This window comes from Myxocyprinus asiaticus, chromosome 23, assembly GCF_019703515.2.
Source record: "Myxocyprinus asiaticus isolate MX2 ecotype Aquarium Trade chromosome 23, UBuf_Myxa_2, whole genome shotgun sequence".
Lineage (NCBI taxonomy): Eukaryota > Metazoa > Chordata > Actinopteri > Cypriniformes > Catostomidae > Myxocyprinus > Myxocyprinus asiaticus.
Window position 1 is genome coordinate 24,221,359 of NC_059366.1, and position 26,006 is coordinate 24,247,364.

The 26,006-nt window shown below is 39.7% G+C and overlaps 1 long non-coding RNA gene across 1 annotated transcript; it reads left to right on the forward strand.

The window, feature by feature from the left end:
- Positions 1-387: 387 nt before the first annotated feature.
- Positions 388-4,079, forward strand: LOC127414145 (uncharacterized). Its single transcript, XR_007892746.1, has 4 exons — positions 388-1,848; positions 2,903-3,042; positions 3,392-3,508; positions 3,769-4,079. It is a non-coding gene; the product is annotated as an uncharacterized LOC127414145 (long non-coding RNA).
- The last annotated feature ends 21,927 nt before the right edge of the window (positions 4,080-26,006 follow it).

Genomic DNA, 26,006 nt, shown 5'->3' on the forward strand with positions numbered 1-26,006 from the left:
GTAGTCACAAGTTCAAATCCAGGGCATGCTGAGTGACTCCAGCCAGGTCTCCTAAATTGCCAAATTGGCCCGGTTGCTAGGGAGGGTAGAGTCACATGGGGTAACCTCCTCGTGGTCGCTATAATGTGGTTTGCTCTCGGTAGGGCGCGTGGTGAGTTGTGCGTGGATGTCGCAGAGAATAGCGTGAAGACACGCGCTAAGTCTCCGCGGTAATGCACTCAACAAGCAACGGATTTACGGTCTCAGATGTGGAGGCAACTGAGATTCATCCTCCACGAGGATTTAGAGCGCATTGGGCATTCCAAATTGGGGATAACAAAATTTGACGTTTGGAAAGGCTTGTGTTTTGTTTTGTTTTTTTACTCTTTCAAATGATGATTTAAATAAAAAAATTGATTGATGATAAAACTGCAATAAGATCATTAAGAACAATATTTCTGAATAGCCTGTTTATATTATGCTTTGTAATGTTGCATTCATTTAATTTAATTGAGTTTTTAATTTTTATTAATGTATTCACTAATGTTTCAGATCCATAACGATGATTGTTTTATATTTGTCATGCATTTATGTAACCATTGCTTTGTCTGCATTTAGTTTTATGCATTTTGTGCCCTTGTTTGTGAACCTTTGTTCTGTTTCATGTTTTCTGTAGTTATGCAAGCTACTTGAAGCTGAATTTCCCAAAATGAGACCACTTACTGGAGGTTGGCTGCTTTATAAGGCCCCAGGTGCACTGTATTGTCATCCAAACCAGACCCCAGCTCGTGAAGAGCTAAACACAACATGTTTAGTGCAAATGTACAAGTGATATCTTGAGTGGTGTTATAGACACAGGGTTAGAATTGAACCTTTCTCTTGACATCCCTAAGCTGACATGTGTATACATTAGAACTGACTCCTTTATAGCATTGCACAGGGAAGGGATATTAGGATATGGGTAGAAAGTCCTGGTTATTATTATTGAAACACAAAAGAAGATATTTTAAAGAATGTTGGTAACCAAGCAACATTGGTGCCTATTGACTTCCATTGTATGGCAAAAACAAACAAACAAAAAAACAAAAAAAAAAAAAAAAAAAACAGACATTTCTCAAAATATCTTCTTTTGTGTTCCACAGAAGAAAGAAAGTTTACAGGTTTGGAAGGACATGAGGGTGAGTAAATGATGACAGAATTTTCATTTTTGGGTGTACTATTCCTTTAAGAATATAGAACGTATGGGGCCTGAGTAGCTTAGTGGTAATATAAGCTGGCCACCACCCCTGGAGTTGGCTAGTTCGAATCACAGGGCATGCTGAGTGACTCCAGCCAGGTCTCCTAAGCAACCAAATTGGCCCGGTTGCTAGGGAGGGTAGAGTCACATGGGGTAACCTCCTTGTGGTCGCTATAATATGGTTCGTTCTAGGTGGGGCGCGTGGTGAGTTGAGCGCGGATTCCGCGGTGGATGGCGTGAAGCCTCCACACGCGCTACGTCTCCGTGGCAACGCGCTCAACAAGCCACGTGATAAGATTGATGGTCTCAGACGCAGATCTGCCACCCGGATTGAGGCGAATCACTACGCGACCACGAGGACTTAAAAGCGCACTGGGAATTGGTGGAAAAGGAAGGGAATTTTTTTTTAATAGAATTTATGACCTATAAATTGTCCAGATGATGAACTGCATTTGATGTTGTTGTAGACAGCAAGGATTTCAAGATTTGCGTGTCTCACATAGACTTCTTTCAAAGAGCTATGGTACAGTGGCAGCGCCAAAAGAGAGGAACTCCTGGCAACACTTTGCGTGTAACATTTTTGGGGGAAGCAGATGTTGATACAGGTGCCATTCAAAAGGAATTTCTTACAGGTAAGTTATCTTCTCTATTATTTCATATCAATTTCTGCTATTCTGAGATGCAGGCTGGCGCTGTTTCGGCAGCATGAGGGGAACGTAGACAGTAATAGGCAGGTGGTTTTTAATGTTGTTGCTGATAAAGTAAATATCGAATGTATATTTCATCGAAGGCATTGAAATGAGACAAAAAGCAATGTGCTGTTATTCAAAAGTGGAGAAAGCAGATATTCTAATATTAAATATTCATATTAGATATTCTAATATCTAGATATTCAGTCTTAAAAACATCTACAGATTTTCATTGACATTGTAAAAATAGTATATTGTGAGGAGTGGATATAACAACCTTACTTTTAACTTGCACTCTCTTTCTGTTGTGGCTACATACCATATTCATCAGTCACAACATTAAAACCACCTGCCTAATATTGTGTAGGTCCCCCTCGTGCCGCCAAAACACCGTCAGCCCGCATCTCAGATTAGCATTCTGAGATGCTATTCTTCTCACCACAATTGTACAGAGTGTTTTTCTGAATTACCGTAGACTTTGTCAGTTCAAATAGTCTGGCCATTCTCTGTTGACCTCTCTCATCAACAAGGCATTTCCATCCACAGAACTGCCGCTCACTGGATGTTTTTTGTTTTTGGCACCATTCTGAGTAAATTCTAGAGACAGTTGTGCGTGAAAATCCCAGGAGATCAGCAGTTACAGAAATACTCAAACCAGCCCGTCTGGCACCAACAATCATCCATGCGATTATCTACTGTAATCAGCCAATCATGTGGCAGCAGTGCAGAGCATAAAATCATGCAGATATGGATCAGGAGCTTCAGTTAATGTTCACATTAACCATCAGAATGGAGAAAAAATGTGATCTCAGTGATTTGGACCATGATTCTTGGTGCCCAACAGGCTGGTTTGAGCCCGTCTATAACTGCTGATCTCCTGGGATTTTCACACATAACAGTTTCTAGAATTTACTCCGAACAGGGCCAACAACACCATGTTATGGCTGATTGGTGTATTTTATACCTGATTTTTATTAAAAATGTATGTCTATTCCAGATCTGTTGTGCTGCATGCATATTCTGCATCTGATCCCAGTGTTGAAGTAAGTCCGAAAAGGTCTTCAAGTGTACAATTTTGTGGACAGCTTGTGCCAACATTTCTTTGTCCCCAGTGCAGTGGACGATGATGACGATAAGGTATCATTCATAGTAAAAATATGTTTTATTCATTGAGACCCCATCTGTATTTAACTGTAGAATTGGTTTGTGGAATTGCTCTGAGCACTGAATGGGAAGAGTATTATTTACTGGGTTAAAGATTAAATGTCAAAAATTCTGTGGCACTGTCCTCTACTAATTATTACAGAGCATATTTGTTGAATTAGTATTATCATTTGATGAATTAGTATCAACTTTTTTTCTTTTTATAATTGAACATGGAAGTTATTGCTTATTTCATAAAGTACAAGAGATAAACATCTTTATTAATGTTGCTCTCAGTACCTGAAAATGCATATTTGTTGTGTCATCCCACATGCTGATGCAGATTTTATCATGCAGAGCATTCTTCCTGAACTATCGGAGAAAGAAACAGTACAAGAGACCCGTGAAACAGCCATCATCAACTTCCTACAAAATTTTCTTCAGGAAATTTAAAGCGCTGGTATGTATGACATGATTTTAAGTTTCTAGGAAATAGTTGCTGATCTTCTATAGATGATTTAAGATAAGACAAATTTTGTCAAAAAATTAAATGTGACATCACAGTGAGCAAAAGAAATTAACAATAACAACTGTCATACAAACTTTCTACACATCCACTTAGTTTTAATAATTTATTAAAATGTTAATGGTCAGCTATATTGTTGAACCACTTTTGAATAAGTGAGAGGAAGAGATGACAAATTGTTCTCTTGCTTGTAGAGGATAACCCTGATGGAGACACCCTGCCCCTAACTGTTGTGTCCCTGGCTTACCGGCCAGGGACACAAGCCTCTTCTTATGTCAGAACTTAGGGAATTCAAAATCTCTTTGAATTTTGACCACGAGTGCATGCAGAGGATGCCAGAGCACAAGATTTGCTTCCCAGTTGTAAGTGCCTGTGCCAGAAAAATTACATTGAATTATAGTTGTCCATGTGTGCTGTAGGCATTCAAAATAGTCATGTTGCAAGCCATCCATTTTGACACTGGATTCAACAGAGTTTAAAATATAAGCAATGCTACTAAATTTTAGAATTGTATCCTACTGACTGTGTACATGTTAGCAGAAAAAAACATACAAATAAATTATGATTTTATTCATCAAAAGTTTTTATTTATTATTCTTTTTTTATTTTATTTTACAAAATCTGAATGTATTGGGAGTAAATTTCCTGCCTATGGAGTGATTTGGTCATGATTCATTGTAAAGTGCATGATTATACTCTGTCAATTAAGGAAGGAGCACAACATTTAGTACTGCTAAATATTTGTCCCTCCCATAGTTCTGAGATTGTGAGGTTGGATCAGTAACAGTTTGAAGCTGGGCCATAAGTTCTTCAGTCAAATGGCATTCAACTGGAGGAACTACAATTCCTCTGGATGGCTGGTCTGGACTGGCTGTGTCAGAGTCTTCGTCTTGCACATTCTGTGAAAAGTTGATAATAGTTTATGGACATGTTATGTTTTATTGGTGCAATACATTAGGTGAAAATGTTATAAATGAAACTGCACAGAACAAATTAATTTATAAACTATGCGCAATACCTCAGATTCTGGTGGAGTGACAGGGTTTTGAATGAGCCCAATTTCCCACATTTGGTTGGGGCTCAGATTGCCCTCTGTGCAGAGAGGATGGATATTCCAACCAAAAGTGAAGGATTCAAGGTTGGCCTGGAGGCGAGGCAGGAACACATAATGACAACAAAATAGGTGCAGGCTGTTGGTTGGATCAAGTAACCCTTCCTCCTCAAGAGTGTGTAAGACATCATAGAAAATGTTTGTAGCTGCCATCCATGTTGTGCCAAAAGCGTTCATTGCTGAGAAATGCAGGCAAAACTATGTGTAATAATTTGATTAACCCGGCACCTTGTTGCATAAATGTTGATTACAAACAGTCACCCTTAAAATTAGAATGCTCATACATTTAGGTCTAGGTTTGACTATTTAATTCATCTTGATGCTTACCGCTGGTTATGCACGCATTTTCCTGACATGTAACTTCCCCTCCCACAGCCTCGCAAGGAAAACATGCACCTAGCGATCTCCACATCTTCTACTCCTTGGTCTCTAAATGCATGAGTAATTAAAAAGGGCATAGCTGTTTTAGAAAAGAGACCCAACAGTCTAATAAGCATTGTCAATGTCCATTTCTTTTTGGTCATGTTTTTGAAGACACCTAATGCTTTCAAACAGTTTATAGAAAAATATGGAAGTATGGGAACATTTTTTTCATCCTCATGATGTTCCAAACATATATGATTTTATTCCCTGACAAGCCTCAATTACTATTAACTATTTTTCATAAAATAAAATAAAATCATATTTTGCGTTTTAAGTAAGAAATCAAGTCAGACAGGTTTGGAACAACAAAGAATTGAAGGCAATTTACATTTTGTGATGAACTTTTCCTTTAATGAAACACATATCATACACAAGATGGACAAACAATGTTTATCCATTTAAACAAAAACTTTTGAAAAATACAAACTGTCTTACCTTAATGGAAACACGTTTCTCCACTGTCTGAAGGAAAAAAATATGGGCAGTTGCTGCTTTATTATCTGTAGCAGCCCCAAGGTACATGATCTGAGGGAAATGATCTAATGTTATATTTATGTATCCCATCAGTAAATTTGTATGTATTTTTCAAGGCAAACAAAACATAGTGAAGAGAAGAATTAGAAAAATACCTTTTATGGAGTAGCCGTCAATGGCACCGAAAATCACAAGGCCATACCTGTTAAAAGATAACATTAGTTATTAACAGTTTACATATATATGTTAGTAGAGAGAGAAAAGCACAAACATACTTCAACAGAAACAGGTAGTTGTTAAGGCTACAGGGTAAAAAAAAAAAATTTTTGTTTTATTGGCTTGATGTACGGTATACTTTACAATATGACATACCTTATAAGCTTGTGGTTTGTGTCTATGTGAACAACATGAAGGGGGTCCCGCACAGAATAAGTCCTTCTGACTATACATCTCATCTGTGTCATTCTTGCAAGTACTCCAGCAGAGTCCACTCGATGCATGGAATCCCATACTCTTGTCCATGGCAGACGGTGACCCAGTGCTTGCAACCATCCTTTCATCATTCTATGCCCTAGGTGTGGACTTTCAACCTTTACCGAACTAAGTTGTCAAGCTCCTCATTTGTGATCTTAGAGTAGGTGTCTTTTACAAATGCCATACTCATTGAGACGACAATTGATAGTCCTTTTTGACACACCAAGAGCTGGGCAATACATGGAACAGACAGCTGCATATTCACTAGTTTTTGAAGATGCTCTAATAAACTTTGGAGGTCCCTTTACTCCATATTGCACTTCAAGGGCAGTTATAGGTGCACTGTTATTTGCGATATGCCTCTCCACTGTGTTTTTTAAGGTTGAGAGTTCATTAAGCAGTTCTTCTGGGACTGTAATTTGATTATACATAGAGGTAATGAAAAGAAGCTCATGGTTGCATACAAACTGAAAGTAGTCTAAATCCAATGGTTGGCAACTCATTGCATACTGCAGTTTGGAGAGCAGTCTCCATTATCATCTTTCACAGTTCACAGTACTGATGGCGTCATTGTGCCCACTGCCCTACAAAATAACAGTTTTGAATTCAGTTTGTTATGAAATATACAAAACGCTAAATAAGGTTTGTATGATCTTCTTCACTACAAGATATTATGGAAATATATACATCTTAATTTGTTATACTATTACTATCTGTATAGCTGCTATACAAATACAAATTACTTCTTGACAGAGTATTTGTTGTTTGACATCAGAGGATCCTCTCACGATTGTCAATTATCTGTTAGCACTATTAATTCTAACATTATCCAAAGCTGCTGGCTAACGTTAGCGAGTATGGCTAATAAATCCACCGCTTTAACTGATCTCTAACTTCTTTATCTGAAGCAAACGCTGTTAATACACATTTAATGCTAGTTAAATAAAAGGAAACAATCAACTTTACATACCTGAGATCCACCCGCATGCCTCTGCTCGGCCGTGATGACTTAATCTGTTGTGATCTGATCCATGTTTCAAGCTAATTACGTAATTTCCAGAGAGGCATCCCTGAGCCCATTGTACACGCCCCAATCCCCTGACTCCACCCTCAAGTCAAAACAGTGCCATAAAGTGAAACGCACAAAAAAATGAAGCGCAAAGGGAAAATGGTATCACAAGCTCACACTTGATGGAAAATTAAAAGGAGCGTTGCAGAAGAATTAGTAGGTATCGCAAAGGAAAAGATATGTGGCAAAATCATTGCTGATAAAAATCTGTTCTTAAGTTTCTTTCACAACAGTCATTGATTTTTGCAATTAATTATATCTTTATTTTTGCTATATTTTATTTATATTTTGCAATTCTATATTTTTGTTTGCAAAACGTTATTTTTCCTCTGGTACTTTATTTTTCTTTTGTGATACTTTATTTTTGTTTGCATAAAACATTTTGTTTTGCTCAATACTTTCTTTTTCTTTTGCAAAACTTTATTTTCTTTTGCAATACTTTATTTTTTTGCAAATATGTGTGGCATGGATTTGACTCCATATTTTTATTTACGCATTTTACTCCACGCCCTCGCGGGGGTACTGGAAACTATCGCAGCTACTTCAGGCGGATTAACTATAAATCCATGTAAACATCCAGGGTAACTGTAAATAAATGTCTTGGCACTGCTGTTCACGTGATTGACAACTGGAGCGAAAACAAACAGCGTTTCTGCGCCTGCACAGCGAGGTGCGTGGGGCGTGTTAGTGTGAGATGTGCGGGCGCGAGGCGATCGTATGGCGAAGAGAGTGGCTGTGTCCGCATTCGTTCACTCATTAACTATTTCCTATATAGTGAATGGCAGTGAGTGCACTATATCTCAGCAGCGAGTGAACGAAATGAGTGAGTGAATTCGGACGCTGACGTATACACAAAGGGTCGGATCTCTGGGGCTGTCACAGAAACAACATCACATACGAACTTTTAAAATACTTGGGCCTTACTTGTTATTCTTATTAAATAATATATTAATACAATAAATCTTCATTCTGTTTGTCAGTTTTTATATATATTGTGTGTTAATATAAAGAGTAAACACATCTGATCATATACTAGAGTACGTTTTAAAATGTATCTGTATGTTTTGTCTCTCTATATGTTATTTTATTTTAATCAAGTAATAATTTGTCAAAAAGTCATTTAATACATTCAGCATGAAAGAAAACATTGCAGGAGTGAAGGAAGCAGTAAACTCCCAGCTCGTATGTCTTCCCCATGGTGGATTGTGGGCAATTAACCGATGTGAGTGTACATCAAATGTATGCTCGAAATTGGAGTGCATTGTGGGTAATAATGAAAGTAAGGAAGGAGTGGCTCACTCAGAATTCAGACAATCCTACAAAATGGTGGACACTCGAAATAGTGCACTATATAGTGGATAGGGGGCAGTTTCAGACACAGCGAGTGTTCTGTGACTGGGGTTTGTATCCTACACAGGCTGAGTACTCTGCATTTAGAGAGTGGTGGTACTGCTGTACAGAACTAATGATCTAAATACTTACAACACTGAAAACTGTAACTATCTTGCTTTGGTTTATCTTTCAGCATTATATATAATGTCCTTGTGGGACATTTTCATGTTTTCACCATAATAATTACTAGAAATGTTTCCAAACCTCTCTTATTGACAAATTCATCCAGATCTGACAAGAGCCCTTAAAGATATAGTTATCCCAAACATTTAAATTCTCATTATTTAATCACCCTCATGCCACCCCAGATGTGTGTGACTTTCTTTCATCTGCTGAACTCAAATGAAGATTTTTAGAAGAATTTCTCAGCTCTGTAGGTCCATACAATGCAAGTGAATGGGTGGCAACATTTTAAAGCTAAACAAACAAACATAAGTCAGCATAAAAGTAATCCATAAGACTCCAGTGGTTAAACCAGTATCTTCAGAAGTGATGTGATAGGTGTGGATGAGAAAAAGAGAAACAGATCACTTTCACATTCTTCTTCTTGTGTTTTTGGTGATTCACATTCTCTGCATATCGCCCCCTGCTGTCTAGCAAAAAATTACAAATATTGAACTGTTTCTCACGCACACCTATCATATCACTTCAGAAGATATGTATTTAACTACAGGACCCTTATGGATTACTTTTATGCTTACTTTATGTGCTTTTTGGAGCATCAAAATTATTAAGCTAAAATATTTTTCTAAAAATCTTAATTTGTGTTCTGCAGAAGAAAGGAAGTCAGACAAGTCTGGGATGGCAAGAGGGTGAGTAAATGATGAGAGAATTTTCATTTTTGGGTAAACTACCCCTTTAAAGTAATAGCTCAGCCATAATTTAATATTCTGTCATCATTTCCCTACCCTCATGTTGTTCCAAGCCAGTGTGACGCTTTGCATTATGTGGAATACAAAATATGTTAGACAGAATGTTAGGGACTGACATTAGATGTCTTTCTTCCATGCAACACAAAGTTGCTTGGAAGAAAGAAATTCATACGGGTTTGGAACAGCTTGATGGTGAATTATGACAGAATTTCCATTAATAATAATAATAATTCTGTAATATATGCTAAATGTGTATTATGTAATGGAATATAGGGGAGTTAACGTCTATTATGTCATTTGTGAAAGTAACGAGGTACTCTTTTAATTGGATACTTTCTTACTTTTACTCAAGTCAGGTACAGCAAAGCATCATCCAAATTATAAGACAGTCATCCGACGAGATAAAAGATATGGTGAAAGAAAATTCAACCAGCATCAACCTGTTGAAAGAAGCTCTGGAAGTGGTGCATTCTGAAATATTTGACATTCAGAAGGAGAATGAAGTTTTGAAAAATAAAAAATAAGTGATAGTGAAGCAAGTTTCTGAATTGGAGGACAGAATAAACAATCAAGATCGGTACTGCCGCATACAGAATCTTCGCTTGGAAGGGTTGTCAGAGTGTACGGAGGATAATGTGAAGACTTGGGAGATGGAGATCTGTAAAGCGGTGGTTACCATGGAAGAACGTAACTTCGTGGCTCACAATGTGGATACTGCTTATCGCCTTGGAAGGTCCAGTGCAGAAAGCAGCAAAGGAAAGAAACCAAGACCAGTGATAATAAGATTCACCTCTAGAACAACATGGGATCTAACATGGAAAGGAGCCAAAGGAAATGACTTCCTTAAGAAAAACAAGATTTACAAAGAAAACCTCACAGTGAAAGTCAGAGCTACATGTAATCTCTTGTGGCCAGCAGTTGACAAAGCAAGAAGAGATGGAAAGAGAGCCTTCTTTGTGGGAATCAAAGCAATTATATGGCACTTTTCCACTGCACGTTACGGTTCAACTCGACTCAACTCTACTCGCTTTACTTTTCTGAGCTTGCTTTTCCACTGCAGTGTAGTGCAGCCTCAACGTGGGTGGGATTATAAACTGATCGTCATAGTTGCGCCGCCTCTACTGCCGTGAAATCATCTTAAACGCGACACAAACATTACTGACCATAAACAATAACACGACCACTAGCTGTTAGCTACTAGCTCATTGTGCTGCATAAAGCAGTTGTTGCATGGTGATTTTGCCTGGTTGTTTTAGAAGCAAGCTTTCCAGTAGCTGGTCAACTAAATAAAGTGACGCTTTCAAGCAGAATATAGAGTTAAACAAAACGTACCATCCTCCATCATGGACTCCAACAACGCCGAGTCCAGGGCACTCTCCCTCCCATTGCTCGCCAGTCTATTGTCATAGATAGCGTCCATTTGGTCGAACCAATTCCACTTTCTTCTGTTTGAACCACTCTGGCTGTTGTGGACCTTGATGGTTCTGTAGTCACTTTTAAGTTTTTTTAACTTTTCCCTACACTGTTGGTAGGTCCGGTGGTAGTAGCCATGTGCGGCCAACAGCTGAGACACTTCCTGAAAGACTTTTTCATTTCGCATCTTTCATTCGTCGCTAATGAGAGGAACGTCTGCACCTCGTTTGTTGACCACGGCGTGGTTTTGCACGCAGCCATTTCTTTTTACAATTGGAAAGTCAGGTGAACAAATGATATTGCTGTCGCTCTTGCTAACTTTAAAAATAGCAGGTTGATGTCCCGTGTCGCAAATCCAGTGACGCTGGTAGTGACGATTCTCTCTGACCAGTCAGTGATCTGCAGGGTTTTGACGTCACATTTAGTATCGGCTCGGCTCGCTTGGAACCTCGACTGAGGTGGTACTAAAAAAAGTACCAGGTACCAGTTACTATCCACAGTGGAAAACCCCCAAGAAGTGAGCAGAGTCAAGTCGAGTAGAGCTGTACCGTGCAGTGGAAAAGACCCATCAGATGGTAAAGAACTCAAAACTTAATCTACCCACTCTATTTGAGAAGGGTTTTGATTTTCATGTTAAATAGACATAATCTAATGAGATAAAGTCTTCTTGCTGCACTTATTATGAAAATTTAATTTGGCTACAGAAAATGTTTACACAGCATTTTGTTTTTCTGCTGTCACGTTATGACTGGAGACTACTTAAGTGCATTTGTAAAGCACTTTGTTACTCAAACTCCAGTGAATGGGTCTCAAGGCCAGTGACTTCGACTGAGTAGAATGTTAGAGTAAGATTACCCTATATACACTCTCAACACTTACAACACTAATTAATTTCATTGTTCACTAAATTGTTCTGTTAAGGTCAAGTTCATATCAGTTAAAATCTTTTCTGTTAATGCCAGGCGTATACGGGACATATTAAAGAGAAAAGCATTGTTTTTGTTTTGCAAAGGGAAAGAATGGGATTTCTGTTTTATTCAACAAACTCATGCCTGCAAAGAAGAGGTGCCTTTTTGAAAAAATCAATGGGGTTCTGACATTTGGTTTTCTTTTGGTGCTTCAGGTAGAACAGCAAGTTGCTGTTTTAAGGGATAAAAGTTCTGGTCAGATATTAAGTCAAAAAACAGATAATCAAGGTTGTTGGATCATTCTTCTAATTGAGATAAATTAAGTTAAATTCAAAATAAATTCATCCTCATAAATATATATGCCACCAACAATAAAATAACCAATGGGACACTTTTTCAAGACATTGAAGACAATATCAGTCAATTACATTCTAAATTTCCCTCTGCTAAAGTAATTTGGGGTGGTGACTTCAACACGGTTTTAGATGAAAAAGTGATAGTTGGCCCCATAAATCTGAAAATTGTTTAAGTGAACTAAGTAATGTATGTTTACGATTGGACATAGACATTTGGAGATTTAAAAACCCACAATTATGTATTTATACATTGAGCAATGGGAACAAATCTCTGCAATCATGTATTGATTTCTGGCTTATTTCCGAAGATATGAAAGATAAAGTTGAATCTGTTAGTATTGAACCATCAATTTTAACTGATCTACTAAGGAAAACTCATCTGAAAAACAAAATAAAAGATCATGAAAACAAGATAATTAGTGAAATAATTTCCATTACATGCAAAAATTATCAAGATATTTCAAACAATGATTTACTGAAGTTAACAACTTTACAAGACCATCTAGACAGAATTTATGAAGAGAAAGCTAGAGGTGCCTTTGTTAGATCAAGGCAGAAATGGATTGAAGCAGGAGAACAAATACCAAATATTTTTTCAGCTTAGAAAAAAGAAATAGAGAAATAGCTTCATTGAACAAATTAATAATAAACAATGCTCCTAAAGGGAACCCTAAAGATGTATCTAACTTTGTAGCTTAGTATTGTTGTAAATTATATAGCTCAGTTAACCAATCTTCAAATACAGATAACTTCCTTAAAGAGCCAATATTATGCTCATTTACAGGTTTATAATTTTATTTTGTGGGTCTGCTAGAATAGGTTCACATGCTTTAATGTTCAAAAACACATTTTTTTTCTCATACTGTATATTGTCTCACCCTCTGTCTGAAATGCTCAGTTTTAGCTTCTGTCTCTTTAAAGCAACCCTTTCTGAAAAGCCCAGTTTGCTCTGATTGGTCAGCTGGCCCAGTCTGTTGTGATTGGTCAATCGCTTAGAGCGTGTGTCAGAAATGTAGCGTCCCATACCATGAGTTTCAGCTCCTAAGGATTCCTAAGCCACAGTAAACACTATTGTAACTACGGTAACAATGGCTTCGGTTTTGCCTTACCAGTTCGAGCCCGAGTATGATAATGAAAGTTTGGAAGAACAAGCTGATCGACCTGAACCACCTTCGCAAGCATGACTTGAGCAGGACATTTCACAGTGTTAAGTTTTTATTTTGTAGCTCTCTTACATTTCAGATGTGATGTTATAACTGTGTAAATTCTCTACATCACGGTAACAATGGTAGTGTAACTTGGGACCAAGTAAACTGTTGATTATTGTGAACCTAACAAAGCTTCAGGTAAAAGACACCTAGTGCATCTAAGTTAGTCATCTTTTGCTGGAATGGGTGTAGCCGAACTTTTGTCGCCAGAGCTATGAACAGAGAACAGAGGCTTACTCCCGGATGGACATTACTGGGGGTATTAGAGAGTTAGTGAGCAAATTAGCCGTGGACTACCATGGATAGCGGCCATAACATTACTCCTCACTTTACCACTGATAAAGGCTCTTGAGATTGACAATTTTGTTATTGTTGTGGTTGTGGTTGTACTGCTGAGGAATAGTGGTAAAAATTATTTTTAATCACTGATTCTTCAATTCATCTGCCTTTGGAAGTCCATACAAAGGGGTTTTTCTTTCGCAGTGAAGAAAACAGTGTCTTCTTGACATGGCAACAACACTAACCCAGCTCATTATAGCTATAACTACCTTTGTTTGAGGGTGGGCCAAAGTAGCCCTTAGGCAGACATTATGCGAATGTGTTACATAGTGAAGTAGCTATGTATGTCACGGAAGTAGTGGCTGGACTGCAAACCAGGCATTTCAGGCAGTTCAAGAGCAGTGTTTTCTGTGGTAGAGAGTAACTCCCTTTGGCTTTGTAATTTTGCAGATCTTTTACATGCACAAACAACTATATTACACACTAAAGGATCCCAAAAAAGGCATAAAAGGGCTTCTTTAAGAGTCTGTCAGACAATATCAGTAAGATAATCATAGATTTCCAAAGTTCACGTGATAAAGATTTAGGCATTCAAGAAGTTATAGATTTACATTTAAATTTATTCATTTGGCAGACGCTTTTATCCAAAGTGACTTTCAAAAGAGGAAAACATAAGCGAATCATCTTAAGGAGACAGTGGTATGAAAGTGCCATATTACAAAGTTTCACTAGCATCAGAATAGTATTCAAAACAGATTAAAGTGCAACAAAACATTTTTTTAATTAATTTAATTATTTTATTTTTTTGTGACTGGTTAAGTGCTCATGGAAAAGATGCGTTTTTAATCGTTTTTTGAAGACAGAGAGTGAGTCAGCTTCATGGATGGAGTTGGGAAGGTCATTCCTCCAATGTGGTATGATGAAGCTGAAAGTCCGGGAAAGTGTTTTGGTGCCTCTTTGTGTTGGTACAACAAGGCGATGTTCCTTAGCCAACCGCAGGCTTCTAGTGGGCACGTAGCTCTGCAGAAATGATTGTAGGTATGCTGGAGCAGACCCAGTGACTGTTCTGTATGTCAGCATCAGAGCCTTGAATTTGATACGTGCATCAACCAGCAGCCAGTAAAGAGAGACAAGGAGTGGTGTAACATGCGCTCTCTTTGGTTCATTAAAGACCAGACGTGCTGCTGCATTCTGGATCATTTGCAGGGTTCTAATTGCACATGCAGGGAGGCCTGCAATGAGAGTGTTACAGTAGTCCAGTCTAGTTATGACAAGTGACTGAACAAGCAGTTGTGTGGCATGTTCAGAGAGGAAGGGTCTTATCTTCCTGATATTGTAGAGTGTAAATCTACATGATCTTGTGGTCTTTGAGATGTGGTCTGTGAAATTGAGTTTGTTATCGATGGTTACCCCTAGATTTCTGACTATTTTGGAAGGTGTTACTGTAGTTGCACCCACCTGCATGGTGATGTTGTGTTCAACAACAGGGTTGGCTGGAAAGACAAAGAGTTCGGTCTTGGCTGGGTTGAGTTGCAGGTGGTGTTCCTTCACCCAGGCCGAGATGTCTGCCAGGCAGGCAGAGATTCGAGCAGTCGCTGTGGTGTCGTTGGGCTGGAAAGACAAGTAGAGTTGCGTGTCATCAGCGTAGCTGTGGTATGAGAAACCATGTGCCTGAATTATGGGTCCCAGTGATTTTGTGTATATAGAGGAGAGAAGTGGCCCAAGCACTGATCCCTGAGGTTCCCCAGTAAGTAGCAGATTTGGCTTGGATACCTCACCTCTCCAGGCTACCTTGAAGGACCTACCTGAGAGATAGGAATTAAACCAGTCAAGCACAGTTCCTGTGATGCCCATGTGATGATTAAAGATAGTATAAACAGTCTTAAAGACAACAAGTCTCCCGGAAATGACGGACTGATGGACTGAGGGGAGTTTTATATGTTTTTTTGCAATAACCTTGCACCCTTTTACTTTGTGTCTTTAAAGAATCAGTTGATTTAGGAGAACTTCCCACCTCATTGAAACAAGGAATAGTTACACATACCAAAACCTAACTAAGATAAGTTCCCTATCTGTCACTCACTTGACGTTGTGTCGATGTAGTGACACTAGGGGTCACTCTTGGGAGCCCGAGACACCTCTGGTCTTTGATAAAAGGCCAATGAAAATTGGCGAGTGGTATTTGCATGCCACTCCCCCGGACATACGGGTATAAAAGGAGCTGGTATGCAACCACTCATTCAGATTTTTCTGTTCGGAGCCGAACGGTCATGCTCATTGAGCTGAATTCTACTGTTCATTCACCTCTGCTGGATCTGACGGCGCATTTCAGCGGCTTCTCCCTCCTCTGCACTGATGCACTGCAGAGAACACCCCTGGGCGCTTCGGCAGAAAACAAAGACAGTATATTTTCTGAAAGAGCTTTGTCCTCTAAAAGAGTATATTTCTCTAAAAGAGTGGCACACACGGAACGTCTTTTGAAAGACGCGTCTTTTTATCGGTGCCTCTAAAATTGGCTACTCGATTCAGTTCGCCAGGCGCCCGCCCAGTTTTAGCGGTATTCACTTCACCTTGGTCAAGAACGAAAACGCTGCTACCTTGCGCGCGGAGATCGCTACCCTCCCACGAAAGGGCGCGATAGAACCTGTCCCTCCAGCCGAGATGAAGAAGGGGTTTTACAGCCCCTACTTCATCGTACCGAAAAAAGGCGGTGGGTTGCGGCCAATCTTGGACCTGCGAGTACTGAACCGGGCCTTACACAGACTCCTGTTCAAGATGCTGACGCAAAAACGCATTCTGGCGAGCATCCGGCATCAAGATTGGTTCGCTGCGGTAGACCTGGGGAGGCTGTCCTCTTCCACTTTGAAGGTGTACATTGCCGCCATAGCAGCACACCAAGACGCAGTCGACAGTAAGTCCTTAGGTAAGCACGACCTGATCATCAGGTTCCTAAGAGGCGCCAGGAGGCTGAATCCCTCCAGACTACGCCTTGTTCCCTCATGGGACCTCTCTGTAGTTCTTCAGGGTCTACAGAGAGCCCCGTTTGAGCCTTTGCAGTCAGCCGAGCTTAAGGCATTCTCCTTGAAGACTGCCCTCCTGACTGCGCTCACTTTCATCAAGAGGGTAGGAGACCTGCAAGTGTTCTCTGTCAAACGTGCCTGGATTTCGGTCCGGGTTACTCTCACGTGATCCTGAGACCCCGACTGGTCTATGTGCTTAAGGTTCCCACGACCCCTTTTAGGGACCAGGTGATGAACCTGCAAGCGCTGCCCCAGGAGGAGGCAGACCCAGCCCTGTCATTGCTGTGTCCGGTGCGCGCTTTACGCATCTATTTGGATCACACGCAGAGCTTTAGGATCTCTGAGCAGCTCTTTGTCTGCTTTGGTACACAGCGGAAAGGAAGCGCTGTCTCCAAGCAGAGGATCGCACACTGGTTCATTGACACCATAACTATGGCATATCACGCCCAGGACATGCCGCCCCTGGTAGGGCTATGAGCCCATTCTACCAGGGGTGTAGCGGACTCCTGGGCCCTGGCCAGGGGTGCCTCTCTAACAGACATTTGCAGAGCAGCAGGCTGGGCAACACCCAACACCTTTACAAGGTTCTACAACCTCTGGGTGGAACCGGTTTCGTCCCAGGTAGTGGCATGCAATACAAGCAGATAAGCCCGGGATAGCCGGCCGGGTGTATCGCTTGCACATAGCGCCTTCCACCTCCTTTTGAGCTGAAGACGTGCGCCATTAATTCCCAGTAGTGTTCACAAACTTTGTTCCCTGGTTGACTTCCTCCGAGCCCTGTGGCAGTCAAGTTTTCAGAGAGACTCGCTGCCTGCCCAGTACACGTGCTAACTAAGAGTCCTGTTCTGGGGTAGGTGCTCCGCATGTGGCGGTTCCCTGTAAGGCTAACCCCATGCGATATATATCTCCCGCTAATTCATTTCCCTGTTGGCAAACTGCGTCTTCCTTGGGCAGAGCCCCTCTGCCCCAGTCTCCATGTTTGTAATAACTCCTCCCCCATTGGGTAGGATCTACCTTGAAGACTCTCCACATGGTTGGAAAGACCATGTGACATATTTTTCCACTTAAATATCCCCCCCTCTCTTTGGGCGAGGTGTGGTCTCCGTGGTGTCTGCCCCTTGGGAGGGACACCCCCCGACTAGACCTGGCGGCCCAGTCGGATAATCCCCCTTCTTTTTTAGGGAGTGGAAAAAAGAGAAGGGGAAAAGAGGCCACGACTGGGTTAAGCCTGTCTCTATCTCTTGGGTAGTCGACTTGTCCCCAAAAGGCCATTCGACACTCATAACTATGTTGGGGGAGGTTACGTGTCAACCTGGTGTGCTGGCTATGAGGCACACAGTAGTCTGCCCACCACACACCGCCAGTTCACGTAACACAGTTCAGCCAATTGTGGCATTTCGTATAGGGACCCCTAGTGTCACTACATCGACACAACGTCAAGTGAGTGACAGATAGGGAACGTCATGGTTACTTGTGTAACCTCTGTTCCCTGATGGAGGGAACAAGATGTTGTGTCCCTCCTGCCACAACGCTGAACTACCCGCTGAAATGGCCTGACCTTATATCGGCTCCTCAGCATAAAACCTGAATGAGTGGTTGCATACCAGCTCCTTTTATACCCGTATGTCCGGGGGAGTGGCATGCAAATACTACTCGCCAATTTTCATTGGCCTTTTATCAAAGACCAGAGGTGTCTCGGGCTCCCAAGAGTGACCCCTAGTGTCACTACATCGACACAACGTCTCATTCCTTCCATCAGGGAATGGAGGTTACACAAGTAACCATGACGTTATATATTGAGAATTGGAGACCAATAAGTTTAATAAACAATGACTCCAAGATTTACGCACTAATATTTGCAAAAAGACTTAAAAAGTGTTTAGATACAATAATTGATGAAGAACAATCAGGCTTAATGAAGGGTTGTTACATTGGTAATAATATTAGACTACTTTTGGATTTAATTGACTACAGACATCTTATTTCAGATGAAAGCTTTATATTATTTATTGATTTTTATAAAGCGTTTGATACCATTGAACATTCATAGATTTTTTGGTTTTGGAAGTTTTTTCAGAAAGCTATTAAAACACTTCATAACAGATGTAATAGTTAAGTACAACTGTCACATTGTACCTGTCAGAGATTTGACATGGGCCATGGGATATGGCAAGGGTGCCCGACAGAGCATGTGAGCGGAGCGAGCGCGGAGCGTTGAGCGGAGCGGTGATAATTCCACCTGAGCAGAGAGCACCTTTTTGAAGATTCTGCTCGCTCTCTTAGGCCTCTCAGTGTCGCTCGCTCAACCCAGAATGCGCTTCATGATATGCTGGTTTGGGAATCTGCTAAATAAGCAATAGGTCTGAGGTTATGGAGCTCTAACATTGTTTTAGTGAAGTTGCAAACCTTATATCCTAATTAAATGCAAAGTATAAATCAAAGCTAAGAACGAAGAAATCGAAAGGGAGTGTGGAGAGACCGGGAGAATTAGCAAATATACCTTTTGGAATCGTATGCGTCACATTGCCAAAAAGCAGGAGGATGTGCTACGCGATGTAGTGCAGCAAAAGGTGAACTAGTAGACTACCCTACTATTTGATAATAAATGAATAGATAAGTAATGTATCTTGTTGTTTTGCCATCATGTCAGTGCAGCTGTCAGCTAGATGCAAGCCCGGTCCTGCGGGGTTGCGAACGTTAGAGCACCCTCAATTGAATATGTAAGCTTTTTGCTTTCATGCCTCTATTGTACAATTGAGCATTTGATTGGTAAAGATTTCCGCTCTGCCATAGAGAATTTCATAGCGGAATTATCTCATTTAATCGACCAGCTTTCGATTTCTGCTTCGGGATAAAGTGGCACATAACTGCTGGTCAGTTTGCCAAAGCCAAATCCACACCTTAACGAGAAGTGAAACGTAAAAAAAATGATTCTAGATTAGTGGTTGCAGATAACATCTTCAACATCACTTGCTGCATCCATGCACAGAGAAAAAAGCTATAAATGATTGTACATTAGAAGAAAAAAAAAACTTTTCTTACAGGAAGGCAGTGTAATTTGTGAATTAAATAATTTGTATTTATTTTAGGATCATTAAACATGATTTCATCTAATATATATATTGGACAAAATCTCACTTTATGCAGGACAAATATTTTCTATTTGTTAAATCCATGGTTAAACCTTGCTGTACATATAAAGAGTGCATGCACAAGACATGAATGCTTGACGCATATAAAGTCCAGATTCACTTTATAATGCTTTAAAAATATCAAGGAAAAACAAAGGGGGCACATGGTATCTACTACTACAATAATTATTATATAAATAACCACAGTCCTTTAGATTGCATATGATCCGTACATATAAAATTGTAGGGATTATTAATAAAGCAACAACACTGAAAAAGAGAAAAACATTCACTGCTATTTTCTGGATAACTTAATAAACCCTTTAAAACTGAACACCAAATTAGGATGAGAAATTGCTAATTTTAATTTACAGATCCAAAGTCTGATAGCATTAAATCAGAAACCTATTAATGTATCAAAGCTACTGTATAATCATTCCGGTTTAGCAATATTATTGCGTAGCCTACATTTAAAATTACATTCGGGGCTACAGTCAAAACATTCGCTGAAGCCCCGGAAAAATGACCTGGCGACGCCGATGGTCACACTGCTCCGCTTCGGTCACATGCTCTGGTGCCCGTTATCGCCTTTTCTTTTTTCATTAGTTACACAAGTAATGGCGAGTCATATTAAGCAAGCAATGTTTCAAGGAATCTCAGTGTTTGGCAAAGAAATCAAGCTAAACCAATTAGCTGATAATACTACCCTCTTTGTACAACATAAGGAAGAAGTAGAGAAAGCCATTAGGTGTATAAATGAGGTTTCTGAGTTAAAGATGAATAAGAACAAGTCTATACTCTTTCTCTTAAAGACTGTGTTTTAAAAGAAATAAATGAGACACCGATTAAAGTTACATATCTGGGTATAGTAGTAAGATCGTAATCAAAGGAACATATTGAACTTTAAACCTAATGTGGAAATTATTAAAAAACATAGATTTAATATGTGGTTAATGAGAGATTTGACCTTATTTGGTCGTGCTTTACTTTTTAAAGATAGTGAAATAGTAAAAACCAAGACAGTGTGTGGAACATTTTCCCCAATTATTTGTTTAATTTTTTGGGTGGCATTTGTTTTCCTCTAAAATGTAACTTTTCTATTGAAAAAAAAAATCCCAAACTATTATTATCATTTTCAGAATTCCTCAAAAAGTTCAAGATTCCTGCTAAACCAAAAGAGTATGCAATCCAATCGCAAGTAAAGTTGTATCATTGTTACGGAATTCTGGATATTCTACTTTTAATGTAGTTCAACAGCTCAATGCATGTAGTGATACAATCTTTGTTGGTGATATCAATGTTGTTAAAGACAAATGCAATAATAAATATATTAGGAAGGCAGGGGCGGACTGGGCGGACTTTCCCGAAGACTTTCCCGACTTTCCCGAAAGGGACGCGATATGCAGAACGGGCTACAAAACGGCACCAAGAAATGCCGAAGGAGATATGCAGAAAAGGACAGTGATATACATATATATACATATATATATATATATATATATATATAAAAAAATAAAAATCAGTGGTTGGAACACGATCTTCTTCAGGTGTTTAAAAGCGGTTGGCAAACCAACGTAAAAAAAAAAAGTGCATTTCCGCCATCTACTGGACTGGAGTGTGGAGTGTAAGACGTTTGGACAAGTCGTTTAGACCAGGGGTTTTCAACCTGTTGGACAGCCGTTAAGGGGGGCGCAAGCAGCTGTTAATTCAAAGGCAAACGCTCAAGTGAAACAGCTGCGTATGTGAGCTAGCAAATCTTTAGTCATCCACTAGAGGAGGCAATCTAATTAGTCCCCCAGCTAATCAGGCTATCTTTACATATCCTCATTGGCTATGGTTACGGCAGAGTTGGTGTGCTGGAGTTTGAGAAAAAATAACTAAAAACAAAATGGATTGCTGGCTTGTAAAAAAGAATATCAGTGATGGTAAAACTCAGTTCCCGACTGAGCATGTACGTCAAACTGATGGCGAACCCTCCACGTCAACAGGGCTTTCCACACAGAGGGGATTAATTGCAAAAACCAAAGGCCTGGGTGCATCAAAACAACGAAAGTATGATGAAAAGTACATAAAATTTCACGTAAAGATTCACGTGCATCACATTAAATAACGAACCACATCCACAGTGTTTTGTATGCTCTAATGTGCTTGCAAATGACAGTTTGAAACCTGTGAAACTGATAAGACACTTACAAACCAAACACCCGACATTAAAAGATAAACCAGTTGACTTTTTTCACAGTAAAGAATCAAGCTTAACAAATCAAAAACAAACTATGACCAACCAAACCACTGTGGTAGTCAAAGCGCTTACTGCTTCATATAAGGTGGCGTATTTAGTTGCCAAGGCCAAAAAGCCTCATACAAATGCAGAGAGCCTCATTCCTCCAGCAGCAATGGCCATCTGTAGAACTATGTTTGGTGATAAGTGTGCCAGTGACATTGAACAAATTCCACTATCAGACAACACCATCAGCTGCCGTATCACTGAGATGGCAACCAAAGTAAAATATCAATTAATTGAGAGAATAAAGGACGGAAATTTTTTTCATTGCAATTAGATGAGTCGACAGACATCTCAGACTCCTCCCAACTACTTGTATTTGTCCACTACTGCTGTGAGAGAAAATTGCTTGAGGATCTGTTATTTTGCTCAGCACTGGAAAAAACATGCACAGGGAGAGATATTTTTGAAAAACTCAATGGCAGACTGGATGAACTTGGTCTTTGTTGGGACAATTGTGTCGGTGTGTGCACAGACGAAGGACTCACTGCTTTGGTTCGTGATGTAGTTCCGCATATTCATTTCACCCACTGTATGATTCACAAGGAAGCCCTTGCAGCAAAAACTCTTCCTGCTGAGTTGAAGGCAGTGCTTCAAACAGCAACACAAATTGTAAATTTCATCAAGACTTGTCCCATAAAATCAAGACTGTTTGCCCTGAATGGGGTCAGAATATGAATCCTTACTTCTGCACATGGAGGTAAGGTGGCTCTCCAGAGGGAAAGTACTGCAGCAGATATTTTCATTGCGTGATGAACTAAGAATATTTCTGTTTGATTGTGCATCTTCCTTTGCAAATTATTTTACTGACCTAAAGTGGCTCGCAGATCTTGCATACCTGTCTGACATTTTTGATAGACTTAATACCCTTAATTCGTCTCTGCAGGGCCCGAATTCAAACCTACTAACAATGTCTGAGAAAATTGTGGGGTTTGTGAGGAAACTGGAGCGATGGAGTGGGCAGGTTGATGGGGGTAATTTGGACATGTTCCCAACCTTGGATGAATTTCTCATGGAAAATGGGCTTAACTGGGATGTTACAAAAAAAGAAATCACTCTCCATCTGCAAGCCCTGTTTGCACATTTCATGAAGTATTTTGCTGAGCAGCATATTTGGAACCAGTACGACTGGGTTCATAACCCTTTCATCGAAAGTGCAGGGAGTCTATCATCAGATCAGCAGGATGCCCTTCTGGACCTTTCAAGTGACCGCATTCTGAAGGCACTGTTTGACTCAACCACACTGTCAGAATTTTGGCTGTCAGTGGCACGAGTGATATTAGATAAAAGTAGGGGGGTGCATGTTTTAAAAGGCTGAAAACCCCTGGTTTAGACAGTGGCAAAAAGACAAATTTTTTTTGCATTTTGTCTTTTTTAACCTTTTCAAAACCAACCTGTTTATCATGATGTCTCTCTTTTTATTCTCTACCACAGAATTGTGTCTTTATTACAGCCACCCCAAGTAATCTTTTCAATTCTGAGTTACTCAATTATATTTTAAGATCTACTTGTGGATATTTCAGAGCCTGTTTGGTCGGTTTTAGATTGTGCATTTCCTCATATCACTCAACTCCTACCTGGCATCCATAAAAATAACTACACTATTCCTAAATGCTGTACTCTACACAGACTTTGTAGGACTTTATACTTGTCTTGATGTTTACTGGCCACTTTACATGCTTGTTAGTGCTGATAATGAGTTTGCATGAATTACTCTACTCTTTGTTGTATTTTTACTCATTGAAGAGGAATGTCTCATACATCATGCTTTAATTCTGCAGTGAATACTGATATATGATCAGCTGTTCTTTTTGCTATTTTAATTTTAAATGTTGGATATAAACGGTTCCACTGTACATCCATAATCTGGGTCTTTTGAACTGCCTGTACATACCTGCATCATAGAGTAATATGTTTGATTTAGGTATTGTTGTTCTATAGGAAGGCGTCTTTATTATAATTTTTATCATATAGCTGGAGATCATTTGATGGAATTAAAAGGTTTAACGTCACTACGTCGTTTCTCATCTCTTGTACACAAAGACTCACACCAGCCAGAAATAAGCCGAAAGCCTGTCTTCTTGGTTTTATCCACACTCACACCACAATTCAGCCGATAGCACATCTTTTTCTCCATTAGGAAAACCAGACTCACCCCAGATTTTGGTTGATCAAACTTAAGCCAATGTTCAGCCAAATGAATGCCTGTCTTTGCTTTGTTTCTTTTGGTTGACCCGGACTCGCACAAGAATTCAGCCAAATGCTATTTCACACAAAGGCCAAAAGTATACCAGATTAGGGCCAAACTTTCTTGCTAACTGGAAAAGATCATTGGAAAGTGTGGCAGCGGGGGCGTGGTCAAGCATCCGTCCGGAGAGAGAGAAAGCAGTAAGGGCGCTTGCACCTGAGCAAGATTATGTTTAACACCTGTTTCTAATTCCAGTGAGCATGGGGAGAGTGGCATATAAGCAGCCATGCCACCAGCAGAGAGGAGAGAGAGTCTGGCACAAGGAAGGCCACGGTGCTTCTGAAGCTGTTGCGTTTAACCTATTGTGATTGTGAAACTGATGTGTTTAAGTAACTACGTGCCTGTTAAGCTGATGTGTTGAAATGACTTCGTGCTTGTGAAGCTGATGAGCTTGTGAAGTTGTAAAGCACTGAAGTGGCTGATTAAAAGTCTTACCTGAGCCTGGAAAACCCACTTCCCTGTGTTCTCCTTCCCTTCTGCTGTGAAGTTCCTTACAGAAATTTTAACTAAATGACAAAAAATTAACAAAAGATAAAAACAAGCAAGTTATGTTTCTTGTTGCTTCATCTTGTGTCCAAGCCTTGTTCATGGAGTCAGTATACCATCTTATTCATGTTGACATCTGATCTACAAAAAAATACTCAGTACTATATAGAGTGTACAAAGCTTGGACAAAGTCACTTTCAAGGCAAGTCAGTGCACTTGGCAGCCATCTTGGGAATGCTCTCGGGCAGCTACAATATTTTCTATGGATACAAACAGCATAACAGTGCAGCTCCTACTTGAATCTGCTTGAATGGTGTAAGACTGAAATCTCCAAAACGGTTGGTCTTTACTGTGGTCAAATTACATATTTCAAATCAGCAGTAAAATATGACAACAATGGTATAATAAATTGTACTTCTTTAGCAAACATATGGGGTGCATGCTTAACCCTATATACTATGTAATAGATTAGGTTGTTACATGGGAATATTGGCATGTTAAATTTGACTAAGCACAATGAAAGTTTAATTACCACCTCTAAACATTAAAGCAGCATTAAAACAGCTGTCTAGCTGTGCTGGATTTGTCTGTTGGTGAACAACTGTCAGAGATAAGGCTCCTGCACACTTCCTACAAAACTGAAGACCGAACAGGTGTGACAGTGATGTTTTTGAGAAGGTGTTTTTGAGTTTGTTTCGGTGGTCCGTAACAGCTCGCCTGGTCGAACTTTCAGGAAAACTTCTTACTGGCTTATAAACACCTTCTTACTGCCATTGGTCCACATCATCGGTAGGGGTGACCTGGAGTTCCACCTGCTTTGAGGCCAACAACTACTTCCTGTTCAGTCAGTTTAGATTAGTCAACATGAACACACCGGTATGCATAGTTATTAGTGAGCTGGTGCAAATTCACCTACACCTGCGATCGTTCACATTGAGACATTTTCCAAGAACATGTCATCTACCCAAATACTCTTAAGAGTATTCTACCCACTAACACTTTTTTATATGCCCATCTTTGCAGTAGTATCAGTGTCATCATAAAATACAATAACAGAGTGTAATCAGCACATGTGATGTCCGTGTATTGCTTGTTAGTGAATTAGTGACATGAATGCAAAAGGTAAACATTACAAATTACACATTATCTACTGCATTTATATTACTCTAACTCATCATAGGGTAGTTTATACAGCTTCTTACTGATCTCGTGTAAATTCTACTCATGGGGCATTAAGTCATTGATTACACATTTTAATGTCACATTAGTGGATGTTTTACAAGA